Here is a 14,787-nt window from a genome sequence, read left to right on the forward strand (position 1 = left end):
GGAAAGTGCAAAGCTCCAGCTGACTGGAGGAGGAGGAGGAGGAGGAGGAGGAGGAGGAGGAGGAAGAGGAGGAGGAGGAGGAGGAGGAGGAGGAGGAGGAGGAGGAGGAGGAGGAGGAGGAGGAGGAGGAGGAGGTGAAGAACCTGCCACATAAATCCCAGAGATAAAAGTGATCCTAAGAAAACTTGTTCCCTGAAGTTGGGGCAGAGGCTGATAACCTTTGACCTTCAGGCTCGAGACCCTCAGAGCAGACACAGGAGCTTCTTCACAATAAAAGTTGTTTATCACAACAAATATATAAAAGGAACACACAAGTTTTACACTTCTGCATCAGTCTCGTACACGGAAGTTGTCAATATAAGTTTGTATAACTCACGTAGACATTGAGGATTCAGATTCCATTGGAAACTATAATAACACTTAATATACGTCTTTAAAGAAGTTGTTTTATTATACGTTTTCCTCAATAAGTCTATTCAAAATAATGTTTATACTGTTGAGCTCATTATCGATAAAAATCAACACAAACAAGATATTCCCTTATGTTTGGACTTTATGTAAAAGAATCGGTTAATTCTCTATTTACCTTTTTCAAGTTCACATTCTTCTCATTATACATCTGTATCAGAAATAACTTAAACTTCAAAACTTCCCAAAACTTCCCTACCAAAATAAGAGTCATTCTCAAGCATCTACATATGTATAACCTTTCCTTTTCAAATTTTTCAAATCTACTGTTTGTGTAAAAGTCTAAATTTAGTCCCTCTGCTGTGATCTAGCATGACATAATTCATATCCTCATTTAGGAGACAGACTAATATTTTGCGTGAACAGTAGATTGAGTCCGATTGAAAGTGTTTGTGATTCGGTTAATTATCTTTTTATCTTTTTCAAGTTCACAAGTTCATCAGTATCCGAAATATCCCAAAACAAATTCCCACCAAAATAAGAGTAATTCTTAAGCATCTACATAAGTAAAACCTTTCCTTTTCAAATTTTTCAAATCTACTGTTTGTGTTAAAGTCTAAATTTAGTCCCTCTGCTATGATCTAACATGACATAATTCATATCCTCATTTAGGAAACAGATTATTATTTTGCGTGAAGAGTTTGTCTTTTTATCATCCAGCCTTGATTTCAGGTACAAATATGATGAAGCAGCTCTTCGTGTTTCATTAATAATTGATGCTCTGCAGTTGCGTGTTCTAACTTTAAGGCGAATCTCTCTCTCTCTCTCTCTCTCTCTGTTCTGAGGATAGTGACACAGAAGTCCTGTATCCTCCTCTGCTTCCTGAATAATTCAGTGTGAGAAGAGAGGAGAACGACTCTCAGTAGTTGAGATGTTGAGCAGGTAGAAAGAGATGATTTCAAGCTCTCTCTCTTTTCGTGATGTTAGTTATTCTTGGATTTTATTCTTCTAGTCTCGAAAAGAAGGAAAAATTAAGATTTATTTACCATTTTTCCTTCCAGATACAGATTCTGATTCCTGGACTTAACGTATCGGCTGATGAGCAGCACCACTCTGACACTAGTGCATTTGAATAACTGAAAAAGAACATAAATATTCATAGATATACTTATAGATAAATAAGTATATCTATGAATAAACAGCTATTTCCTTTTTGATTTTATCGTTGTAGTCTCGAAAACAAGGAAAAATTAAGATTTATTTACCATTTTTCCTTCCGGATACAGATTCTGATTCCTGGACTTTACATATCGGCTGATGAGCAGCACCACTCTGACACTAGTGCATTTGAAAAACTGAAAAAGAACATAAATATTCATAGATATACTTATAGATAAATAAGTAACTGTAAAAGAACATAAATAGATAAATAAGTATATGAATAAACAACAATCACCTCCTTTTTAAAAGGCTTCAAACTGCAGTTTTACACAAAGTACACGTTACTTGTGTAACGAGAACTTTCCAGAATGTTATATCTCCTGCGGACGCTACCATACAAACTATATCAGAATCAGAAGTATTTTATTGCCAAGTACGTTCACACATACAAGGAATTTGCTCTGGTTATTGGTGCAAACAATGAACATAGAAACATAAAAACGCAATAAATACAACATGCATAGGAGAGCAATAAAAAATGGGAAACCAGTATATTTTTACTCACTTACATCTTATTTACTCACTTTTTACCAATATTTATATAAAGTAACATTTATTTTTGAGATAAACATTTCTGAATCAAAAATATATAAAAGATAAAAGATATAAAAAGTGAAATGCTAAATGCAAAACAGTAACAGTGTCATATTGCAATATGCAATGTAATGCAGTATACTCGCCAGTGTCAGAACAGAATTTTTTAGTTTATTCGTTTGTAACAAATACTCTTTATAGACATTGTGTTGGATTGGAACATAGATTTGTGTACTTGCTGATACCCGACATGATATTTTCAACATTACTGGAAACACTTCCGGTGCCGATATCGTCTCTATAGTTGATCCAGGAAAATTGATCCCTTCTCTAACTTTTCACCATTGTTTCTGGTTCGTAGTGTTTTCTGTAACCGAGCAGCTTCCTGTTTACACCAGTGCACACACATCACATATTTATATGATTTCTGGCTCATGTGGACTGTTGTCGTTTTAATCACAGCTTTGATTTAACAGTAAAATGTGTTTGTGTGGGTGTTGAGATGTGTATTTGCTGTTATTATCACAACTTATGTGGAAACACAACGTCTGTTCAAAGCAGAGTGTGTGTCTGTGTCTGTGCGGCTGGAAGTTATTGTGTTTTCTTTCAGAGCTCTTCATGATCCTCACCCACAACACAACATGCTGCCTCCACACACACAACACACACACAACAAACACACACAACACCCTCTTTTAATCACCTCATATCTGCTTTTACTGCTGCAGTCCCACCCAGCACACGCATCATCCAGAGGCCGTTTCATGTCTCGTGTCGATTCGGTCGCCTATGTTGTGTTGAAGATGTGTGTTGCTTTTCTTTGTGGGGTCGGGCTCGTCCTTAATAAGAGGCACCGAATTTAGTTTGGGTGTTTTCTCCTGCTCCAGTGTTTGCTGGGACCTTCTCGTAACTTCCCCTGTCATTAGAGAGGAATGCTTCCTCTCAGAAGAAGGGGGAAAAAGCCGAAGCGCTCCTGAGGGTCTTCCACCACCTCGTAACCGTGGAATCAGGAAGAAGACGAGCGGTCAGATTCTGTTTGTACAAGGCGCTCATCCTGAAGTGACTGGACTCAAGAGAGGGAGCAGCTTTCTCTGAATATCGCAACGCCTGGAGATGGAAAGAAACGGCGTCGGATTATCCTCTCTGCTGTTTTTCCCTCCGCAGATCACGGGGGTGGATCTTCTCTAATGTTCAACCCGATTCACTAAGTTTAAAATGACACCCTTCACTGGAAAACCGTCTGGTGGTTTAATGCTCCGAACCCTCAAGTGACGCAAGTGTTGGCGTGTCGGAGGAAGCGTGGGTTTTGTCTGTTTTTAACTCCAGAACCTCCTGGGGGGGGGGTGGTGTTCCATTCACAGCTTCACACTGCTGGAGTTTCCTCTGGAGGAGCTGTTGTGTTTAGGCCTGTCGCGATATGCAATAAATCAATTAATTGCGCGATAAATTAAAATGAGCGATAATTTTTTGCCGGCTGCAATAAATTCAGGGATTAAAGTTTTCCGTCGCTATGACGGATGTCCGGGGTCTCAATTGGCTCAGGCACCGAAGTCAGAGTCACGAGTCAGAGTGTGTCTGTTTTGTATTTATTTTTATTTATTTAAGTATAGTGTAAACTTTTGTTAACAGTTCATATATTATTCATAGTTTTAAGTTAAAAAGTTTTTGTATTTATTTATATTTATAATCTACTTTAAACAGTTCATATATTTGGCAATAAAAAAGTCTTTCTTAAATGTCTTCCAGAAGTCCAGTTCCAGTGTTCTTTAAAAATAAAAGTTTATTGATCTTCGAAAGGGTGTGCTTGCATTATTATGCCATTATCATTATATAAGTTGAAAATGGTGTCAAAACGGCAATATTATCGCTTATCGCAATAATTTCTGGGGCAATTAATCCCACAGAAAAATGTGTTATCGTGACAGGCCTAGTTGTGTTTGTACTTGACCATCGAGGCTGAGAGATTTAAAATGACTTTGACCTCCAGCTGACAAACACATGCAGGCGTCTGGAGAAAAAGTAGTTTTCTTAAGTAACTTTCTTTAGGTATTTTGGGACGTTTTCATTTATTGATCATGATAAAAGAAATCCTGCATGATCAAGATTCAAGATTTTTTATTGTCAAATGCACAGAGATAACATGAAGCAGTCGCTGGCATTGAAATACTTGGGTCACCGGCTCTCTTTAAGCAATGCTCAGTAGTTGCAACCAAAAAAATAAAATAAAAATAGAAATAGTATAAAATAGAATATCAATAAAATAGAATATCAGAAATTTGAAATAGAAAATAAAATTTATATCTAAATGCTTGTGTGAGAAATGGTGCAACTAGACGTCTGTGCTCTGTTGAGTGTCATTCTAGTTTGATATTTAATCTAGCAATCTTAATCCATAACCCCCTTTACCAATCTGAAATTGAAAAAATATTCCCTCAGGCTTTGCATAAAAAAGTGTAGATTGCCAGTGTGTGTCCATGTGTAACGCCCCCCCCCATCCACACTATTCAACTATCGGGTTACGCAGCTTGTTTTCAACCCTGTCCTGATCTATTGTGTATACTGTGTGTGTGTCTCTGTGTGTGTGTGTGCTCAAGATAAACTAAAGGTATAGTTGTTTCCCGTACCACAGCCTCTGATGGTGGACGGCGCCCGGGGACACGCAGACTTAACTGCTGCACTAACGTTAATTCTCCAACGTGTTTGCCGACAGAAGTGTTCCACATCTTCAAAGCAAAAGCTGCGACTTCAGAGGTTTGGCCCCATTTTGTTCAGAAAAAGCGAGTTAATTGCATGCGTGAAAGGGCGAGTGGAGTCGATGGGAAGATAATGAAAGATGGAGGAACGATAGTGTCGAGGGAATTCACAGAGTCAGGAGAGGGTTCCACTCTCACAGGATCCAAGTCGTGCTTTACTGAGGCCGTGGTCGACTTGATGTTGGGATCCACTGGTCGAGTTGAAGTTGATTACCAGAGTTGCCAGGAAACGCTATTGACCAACGTTCTCGCATATGCATGATAAACTGAGAACAACGTTTGGGCATGTGGACCCTCGAGCAAAAACCATCATTGCACCTATGTATTTTTTGACAGGTTTGCAAAGACATTAACAAACAGGCCTCCAGATTTAATCTCTGCTTCATCACTGAACCGTTTTTACCTTCTGTTGTTTTGCATACGATGCCAGACGCACACAGATGATGTCATCGTGGTCGGGTTTCCACAGCACGTACCTGGTTTCACACGCTTGTTGCGTTATGTCATCAAACATCACAGTTTGCGGGTGTGCAGTTTTATTGATATTAAAGGAGACACGCTGCTTTTGCTTCCCCGAGTGTGTTGTGTATGTTTTTGAGAATCTGCAAAGTTAGAAAGTTCAAAGTCTGTCGTGAAGGCAGCTCCTCTTCCAACAGAAAATGCTGAGGCACTTGTCGGTATCTGGCCGATACTGCCGCACCATTGTGATGTCATGTGATAGTGCGATGTGCCACATTTGCATTAGTGGCACGTGGCGGTTCATCTGACACACCCCCTTGCATCAGTAGATCTAGAGAGCTGATCCGATACCAGTGCATTTAAAAATATGTTTTATCTTACTACACTTTAAAGGTGCTTTATCGGATCGGTATAGATTTGTATACTCGCTGATGCCCGACTTGGCATTTTCCGTTGTATCGGAGGTATTCACGATTCTGGTATCGCAACATCTTTAGTACAGGATGACATTTCTGGCCAATCAGAGCATACTGGGCTTTATCGGGAGGGGGAGCCTTAAAGAGACAGGAGCTCAAACTAAGTGTTTCAGACAGAGGCTGAAGAGAGGAGCTGCAGCAATGAGCAGTTTGAGGAAAATTACTTGTTTTTGAATAGTACAGCATTTAAATAACCCATATTAAAGTTGTGAGGCTGAATATGAGTACAATATGGAGAAGATATCACATCTGGCATAATTTAATCTTTCATCCATTATCTCACCTGCTGTACCAAAATGAATCTAGATCACAGATAATTCTGGACAGATTCTTGGTTATATATCTTGTTTATATTTGTCGCAAAGAAATCTAAAGTGGCCTGGTCCCACTTCCTGGTGTAGGTGCAGTAGATCTGCTTCATCCCTCCAGGTCGAATGAGCCCAAATCATTTTACACTTCATCTGTTTGATCCTCCTGTCATCATGCTGTACCAGCCAGAGGTTCCTGCTTCCAAATCGGGCACAGTGCCGGATTAAAAGCTTCGCTCATCATCCCTGGGCCGCTGACTTTGCCCTTGACCAGACTGCTGTGGAAAAAATGTCCTAAAACATGACCCAGCACAGCTTTTCATTTCCTAAAGGAGTCACTTGAAGACTCACCGGAACCAAGGGGCAGGAAAGAAGCCTTATGTGGCTGTAGATACACAAGGGGATACACAGATTGGCACTTTATATAATCTCACAAATCAGGTTACATTCAGACAGTGTTGATCGTGAAAATTAAAAATTCCAGCCGTTGTATAATATTACCGATATTACGTAGAAGGATTTGAAAATCATTTTTCCTTAGGACCTGACACATGCTACATGATATCTTGTTCTTTTTGCCAGTCGATGACGCCTGCACATCTGCCTTTCCCACAGCCAGTCTTTTGCATGTCTGTATTTATTTTAGTTTCAGTTACAGCTCAATAATGCTCCTTCACTGCGAGTAATTTCTGAATAAGTGAGATGTCATCCTCAGCACTATTAGAAGTGTTGATATGGTGATGATAATAAAAGTTGCAACATTCACGAGTTGCCAGCAGGCTTTTCCCTGAGAGGCAGCGAACGTGGCACGGGTTCCGTTAGCTGAGCAGCTGAAGGAAAAGTCTGAGGCTGTGAAACGCTGACTTCACATGGTTCTTTCCTTTTGAAGTTCCATTTACATTTTTTAGAAGTTAAGCTTGTGCTGTTAGTCGGAGCTGTTTACATTAATAGGATGAAAGTTGTCAGTCAAGGGAGAAACGGGAGTGAAAATGCCGAAGAGTTCAAAGCAGAAACCCCCCAAATAGAAGATTAAAGTCTTTCTGCATCTGCATCTTTCATGGGGTCTTTTTATAGATGCAATACTTTCCTGTAGCTTTCTGCTCTCAAATGGCAGCGCTGCAGATTCATGGCAGTGGTACCACACACGGAGTTCTTGTAAGTATCTTGTTCTCACTCGTGTACAAAGGAAAACTCAGGTGATCCAGATTTCTAAAGCCTGCAGAACCCTTTAGATTTGAGGTGAATTATACAGTATATTAATGCAGGGTTCCCGCGGGGTCTTAAAAAGTCTTAAATGGTCTTAAATTTAATAATCAAAATTTTAGGCCTTAAAAAGTCTTAAAAAGGTCTTAAATTTGATTCGGCCAGAGCTGAGAAGTTAGAGGTTTTGTAGTGTTCGATGGGATGTTTAATTTCCTTCTCTGGACATGTTTTATGGAACATCCTTTTATTTCAATTTATTTCAGCATGTTTAATGCATGTTTAAAGCATGTTTAAAGCTTGTTTGACTTGTGTATTGTTATTGTTCTTATGTTGAACGGGTATAAATTTACTTTGTAAGTAATTCTGTGACTCATTTCTTCTTTCATAGTAATTTTCCTTCATACTTTTTGCCAGTATGGTCGTGAAATAGGTCTTAAATTCTATTCAAAGTGGTCTTAAAAATGTCTTAAAAAGTCTTAAATTTATCTTGTTAAAACCTGTAGGAACCCTGTAATATATTAAGCCTGTTCATTGAGGGAACTTTATTGCAGCCTCTGAAAATGCGATCAGAGACCTTAGACGCTTCTCTTTTTTTGGACTTGCCCGACTTGGCTCGCTCTGGACTTGAACTAATTCCACTCATTCGAGATTTGCTCCGACTCAAAAGACACACAGTTATTAAAGTTTACATGATGAGACTACATGCATTGATTCTGAGTCATATGTTTTGGAAAATCAGGCTAATCCCAAACGGTCCTCCAGATGTAAATGATCCCAAAATATGAAACGGCACCGGTTTCCATCGGTGCGACACGTTGCAGACTGAACTCTTGACCGTGAAGAGGGGGGGGTGGAGTTAATGAGAGTGCAGATCATAATACTTAATGATACAGAGAGCTTAAGTGGTTTACAGAGTGCAATGAAAACAGATTACTCGGACCCTGGCGTGGGTCCAGTCAGCTGAGCGTTGGCACCTCGACCATGAGCATCACAGACGGGCTACGTACGGCCCTGGATCCCCCCGGCAGGCCCGACGCCGGCTGAGTGACGGCGTGCGAGTGGACGACTGATGATTCCAAATTATCACCCGAACTTGAAGCTCCTCCCCTCGGATTAGCCACAGCCTCCTTGCAGTAAACGGAGGAAGCTGCTGAAAGTCAACTGGTGCAGGGAAGAAGGAAGAGGAAGTTTGTAAAAAGTTTAATAACATGTATGTCGGTCCACTCTGATCAGCCATCTTCATGGACCAGGATTTTATGAAGTTTATTTATGAAGGAGATTGTCAGCGTGTCTTCACAGAGGGAAGTTTGTGGAAAAACCAGGTTGTGCGTTACTGAGAGAGTTGGTGTTTCAGGCAGAATACGCTCATTGTAGACGAGTGTGAGTTTAACGTGACTTGACCTCGAAGAGTTAACGACTCGGGGTTCTGAATGTGAGTGTTGTTGAAGTCGGGCTGTTCATCATTCAAACACACAACACCATAAAACATCTGGCATGAAATTACAACTGGAGTCCATGTTATTGAAGTTATTAGTCTTGTGATTGCTTACAGAACAGTGTCATTAACTCATTTGAGAACAGTGAGTCGTATTCATCCTTTTTTCTCTTTCAGCTCAGGTTGAATTTTCTCTGGAGTTTTTGTGGTTTGAGCGACGGCAACATTCAAACAGTCCTGACTGATAGTTACACTGAGCCGGGCCAAGCATAACCGGGTAGTCGTCAGCTTTCTCCCATAATAACCGTGGAGGTTTACAAAGCCCAGACGTTGTCTCCGAGAGCAGGAAGGAACAAAGCTCCCCCGGGTCTCTTCATCAACTGCTGGTTTCATGTCAGGCACACGATTATGGAAAAAGCTTTTTTACCTTTTTTTTAAATGGACTTCTCTAGTTGAGGAAATCCAAAAGGTCAATGTTAACTTCTGTAAAACAGTAGAAAGTGAACTGGAAATACTCGCAGTACAATGGAGTTGAATACTTTAGTTTGTAAACAAACTAGAGCCTGACTGAAGCAGATATTGTAGGAAATTCCAACACATATCATTTTATTTATATAACTAAAGATTGTTAAGAGACTTTTACGACAAAGACATGTAATTGAGACTTTATATTTTACAGTTTAGCCATGAACTTCATAAAGATTTCGGCCAGTGGATAACTTGGTTTGGCTCTAAAACAAACTCTGATCTTCTGTGAAATAGAAAAATGAAAAAAAAGAACATAAATACATAAATAAATGTATCTATGAATAAACGACAATCTCCTCCTATTTAAAACGCTTCAAATTGCTGTTTTACACAAAGAACACGCCACTGTTTTACTTGTGGAACTCGCCAGTGGCAGCTCAGCGTTTTTTTAGTTTTATCCGTGTGTATGTAACAAATACTCTTTATAGACATTGTGTTGAATTGGAACATAGATTTGTGTACTTGCTGATACCCGACCGGAAATTCCAACACAGATATTATTTTATTTATATAACTAAAGATTGTTAAGAGCCTTTTATGACAAAGACATGTAATTGAGACTTTATATTTAACAGTTTAGCCATAAACTTCTTAAAGATTTCGGCCAGTGGATAACTTGGTTTGGCTCTAAAACAAACTCTGATCTTCTGTGAAATAGAAAAATGAGAAAACAGGAAAATCATAACCCGATCCCATGAATTTCTGTGATAAATAATTAATAGAAATTATTGACCCAGCAAAAGTGCATCAAATGTGCCACATCACACTGAAAGGTCAGAGTCTATATTGCTTTGTAGTTAAATGGCCATAAAATGTTGAACCAAACACTGTTGTTGAGGAATCACTGACTTCTGCTCTGTGTTGATTCACATGAGCACAAGAGAATCGGCTCAATGTAAAATGACTGTGAGTTTGTTTCCAGCGCTCAGACTGACCTCGTTCACAGGCGCTGGTGTCTCTCGTCCTCTCAGTGGACGGACAGCGACTGAAATGTCAAGGACTCGCTGTGTGGAGCACACGGAGAGGATTGTCCCCGAGGAATGTGAGGACTCCGACACAAACAGCAGTTCAGATATAGTGTCGAGCAGCCTGGAGGTTTTTTTATCAAGCTGCGGGACTTGTTATTGTGTTATTCTCTCACTTTATCTGCAGTTGTGGCCTGGAGCTGTTTTATTTTTGCTGATTTATTAATTTCTTCCCTGCGAGTTTCCTTTTTGCCAAAGTCTTAAACTTTCATTTCACTTTCGGGCTTGTTGTTCTCATCCAGCTGTTAATTGCCTGCAGCTACGTGAGGAACCCGGTTGGTTTAGAGATGCAGAGCTCACACCTGCCAGGCGTGATCTCCATGGAAACCTGAATGCTTCTGAAAGGGACAAGAGGTCAAGGTTGAGGGTCGGACACGGGAAACCACAAGCTGCTCAGAAGAATGAAGAGCCCACATTAGCATAACCCAAATGATTTATGAGTGTAGATTAATGACGTCCCATGAAATTGAATTCAGTGCTTAGGCTGATGAGGCTTTGTCTGCTAAATATAGGACCGGCCGAGCGAGAGCTGGTTCTGTGACGGATGATTATTGGCCTTTGGGGCCGGAGCAGCAACACAAGAGATCGGAACTTCAGACTTCCCATGTGTGACCTCCCTCCTCTTTGTCTGCTGGGCTCTTTGGTTCCTGCTGCAGCTCAGGAGGCCACGAGCTGAGGCTACATCCACACAACCAGTCCCTGCATCCACACAACCAGTCACTGCATCCACACAACCAGTCACTGCATCCACACAACCAGTCACTGCATCCACACAACCAGTCACTGCATCCACACAACCAGTCACTGCATCCACACAACCAGTCCCTGCATCCACAAAACCAGTCACTGCATCCACACAACCAGTCACTGCATCCACACAACCAGTCATTGGACTCGCTGCATCCACACAACCAGTCACTGCATCCACACAACCAGTCACTGCATCCACACAACCAGTCGCTGCATCCACACAACCAGTCGCTGCATCCACACAACCAGTCGCTGCATCCACACAACCAGTCGCTGCATCTACACAACCAGTCACTGCATCCACACAACCAGTCAGTGCATCCACACAACCAGTCCCTGCATCCACACAACCAGTCCCTGCATCCACACAACCAGTCACTGCATCCACACAACCAGTCACTGCATCCACACACAACCAGTCACTGCATCTACACAACAAGTCCCTGCATCTACACAACCAGTCGCCGCGTCCACACAACCAGTCACTGCATCTACACAACCAGTCACTGCATCTACACAACCAGTCACTGCATCCACACAACCAGTCGCCGCGTCCACACAACCAGTCGCTGCATCTACACAACCAGTCGCTGCATCTACACAACCAGTCACTGCATCTACACAACCAGTCGCTGCATCTACACAACCAGTCACTGCATCTACAAAACCAGTCATTGCATCTACACAACCAGTCACTGCATCTACACAACCAGTCGCTGCATCTACACAACCAGTCCCTGCATCTACACAACCAGTCGCCGCGTCCACACAACCAGTCGCTGCATCTACACAACCAGTCCCTGCATCCACACAACCAGTCGCCGCGTCCACACAACCAGTCCCTGCATCTACACAACCAGTCACTGCATCTACACAACCAGTCCCTGCATCTACACAACCAGTCGCCGCGTCCACACAACCAGTCACCGCGTCCACACAACCAGTCACCGCGTCCACACAACCAGTCACTGCATCCACACAACCAGTCACTGCATCTACACAACCAGTCACTGCATCCACACAACCAGTCACTGCATCTACACAACCAGTCACTGCATCCACACAACCAGTCACTGCGTCCACACAACCAGTCACTGCATCCACACAACCAGTCCCTGCATCCACACAACCAGTCAGTGCATCCACACAACCAGTCGCTGCATCCACACAACCAGTCACTGCGTCCACACAACCAGTCCCTGCATCCACACAACCAGTCCCTGCATCCACACAACCAGTCCCTGCATCCACACAACCAGTCCCTGCATCCACACAACCAGTCACTGCATCCACACAACCAGTCGCTGCATCCACACAACCAGTCGATGCATCCACACAACCAGTCACTGCATCCACACAACCAGTCACTGCATCCACACAACCAGTCACTGCGTCCACACAACCAGTCACTGCGTCCACACAACCAGTCACTGCATCCACACAACCAGTCACTGCGTCCACACAACCAGTCACTGCATCCACACAACCAGTCGATGCATCTACACAACAAGTCACTGCATCTACACAACAAGTCACTGCAGAAAACTCGATTTTGGACGTTGGATTTCCAACTTCATGACTCAGTTTGTAATTTCTAAATTTGCAAAACAAGCCTTTTTTTTTGGATTAAATATATAATAGTTATTATAGTTTTGCAATTGGAGCCTATTCGACAGTGTTGCCAGTCTAACATGTTGATATGTCAGCTGGCATTTCCTCCGGTGTCTGACAGAAGAAAGAAAGGCTTTGATTCACTTCATTCTCTCCAGGGTGTGTTTCTGACACGGCTGGTCTGCACTTGTCAGAATGCAGCCGGCGCAGCGAGTTGATATTCACACTGAGAGGCGGTGAAATAATCAGACGATCAGGGAGTCACAGGGCTGAACGTGTTCCAGAACCTGCTTGGGCAGTAATTTGAAGGAAAGAGCATCAGGGTCACAGACAGACACACTGATAACAGCACATGAAGTCTAGCTATTCAAAATTACAGCTTAGGGCATTACAGATTTCTGATGAACATGCATATCTCAAATGAAACCTGAGAGAAGCGTCTATCAGTTTCTGTCAGCCGTAGATTCGAGTGTAAGCGACGCTGATGCCGCTCGACAGGAAAAACCGCTTCTCCACTGACCAGCCGGTGATGCAACACTTCATGCATCTCCCTTTTGTCCTCGCAGGAGCTGTCAGGAAGTCTGCAGGCTGTTTGCTGATTCCCTGTCTGCACCTGTTACCTGCTACTTTTGTTGATGTGCATGTTGCGGTTTCACCTTTTGTTTGCACGTCTGTAAACTTCCCTCGTACCATTACACACGCGTCACGTTGACTGACAGAACCAGACGACAGTGGTTTATGTGTAAACTATTCACCCTACAATGTTAGAACTGTAGAATTGAATTCAATGTACTGCAGGTATTGTTTTTGTGCAGGGAAGTTTTCTACTTGAAACCTCAATTTTAGTTTGTTATTTCATATACTGACGAATGACTTAAATCAATTAAGCAATCAATTAACTAAAGTGAACATATATTCTGTCAGCGCACGTCTAATTAGATTGCCACCCATGCTTTAGCTGTGCATTAAATTGAATTTGCATCCTCGTGATTCCCCCAACAATCGAATACGTTTGTTGCAGATTAAGATTCAATGCAATCATTGTGATTCACAGACGGGTCATTGACTGTTTATTTATACAGCTCAAAACAAGTACAGGTCGTAAACCCTGACTTAACCCCGGAGAAGCTGACGTAAAGCCTCCAGCGACTCAATTGGCTGATGATATTATGACTATTCTTAACTGAGATATCTCTATAAATGTTGTAGAAGGATATTGATTGTTGGACGGGTTTCAAGAGCGTCCAGGGAAAGTTGCTGGAGGACGACTCGGCTCAGCCGGAGGAAATGGAGCTTCCCTCCTTCCTGTCCGTCATCATTAGTATGCAGGAGTCAGTGGTGAGGAAGTGTGCTGGACCCTTTTTAGGGCAGTAGACATAAATCACTGAGTTTAATGATCATCAGAAAATTCAGATTTATTTGCCTTTAAAACTCAATAAATATTCAGAGACCTGGAAACCATAATGAAGTTGTGTACTTTGGAAAAGGTTAAATGTGGAAACAGTCAGATCTTGTATTGCTGTGTGTGTGTGTTTGGATACTCGTCTTGTTTTGTCCAGACAATAGGCACCAGTGGGGGGGGTGGGGGAATACAATATGAAGGATGCAGCCACAACTTGTGGTAAAACCAGAAATAGTGTCAGTCAACCACGACAAAGGGGGAAGAACAGCCGTGGTGAGAAAAACAAGTGAGGACATGTGACTGTGTGGGAGACATTTAAAAGTAGAACATGGTCCATGGGAACAAACAGAACCAGAGATGAAGGGAAACACAAAACAAGGAAAGAGATGATTTACAGCAAATGATCGCTGTGGGAAGACTTGATCGAGTTCAGGGAGTCTGTTCCTGCCGCAGAGCCTGAAGCCAAAACAAGGATTAGATATTTTTAGTTTTTAGTGTTGTTTTGTCTGTAAGAATTTGCTGAAGTTTCTTTCTGCAACAAGGAGCCGATGCTGCTTCGCTGAAGGAAATCACAAAAAGGACAATACGACCTTGCATACAAAGGAGAAGTTTATGGTTTTCTCGATGTTTCCGCGGAGTTCCGTCCCTGCATGTGTCGTATTAATACTCCAACA

The 14,787-nt window shown here is 42.0% G+C and overlaps 1 protein-coding gene across 1 annotated transcript in view; it reads left to right on the forward strand.

Moving 5' to 3' along the window:
* The window catches only part of LOC133018470 (partitioning defective 3 homolog), a 237,599-nt gene that overhangs the window by 838 nt on the left and 221,974 nt on the right, over positions 1-14,787 (forward strand). The window lies entirely within an intron of this gene.

The sequence above is a fragment of the Limanda limanda genome, chromosome 13 (assembly GCF_963576545.1).
Source record: "Limanda limanda chromosome 13, fLimLim1.1, whole genome shotgun sequence".
NCBI classification, from domain to species: Eukaryota; Metazoa; Chordata; class Actinopteri; order Pleuronectiformes; family Pleuronectidae; genus Limanda; species Limanda limanda.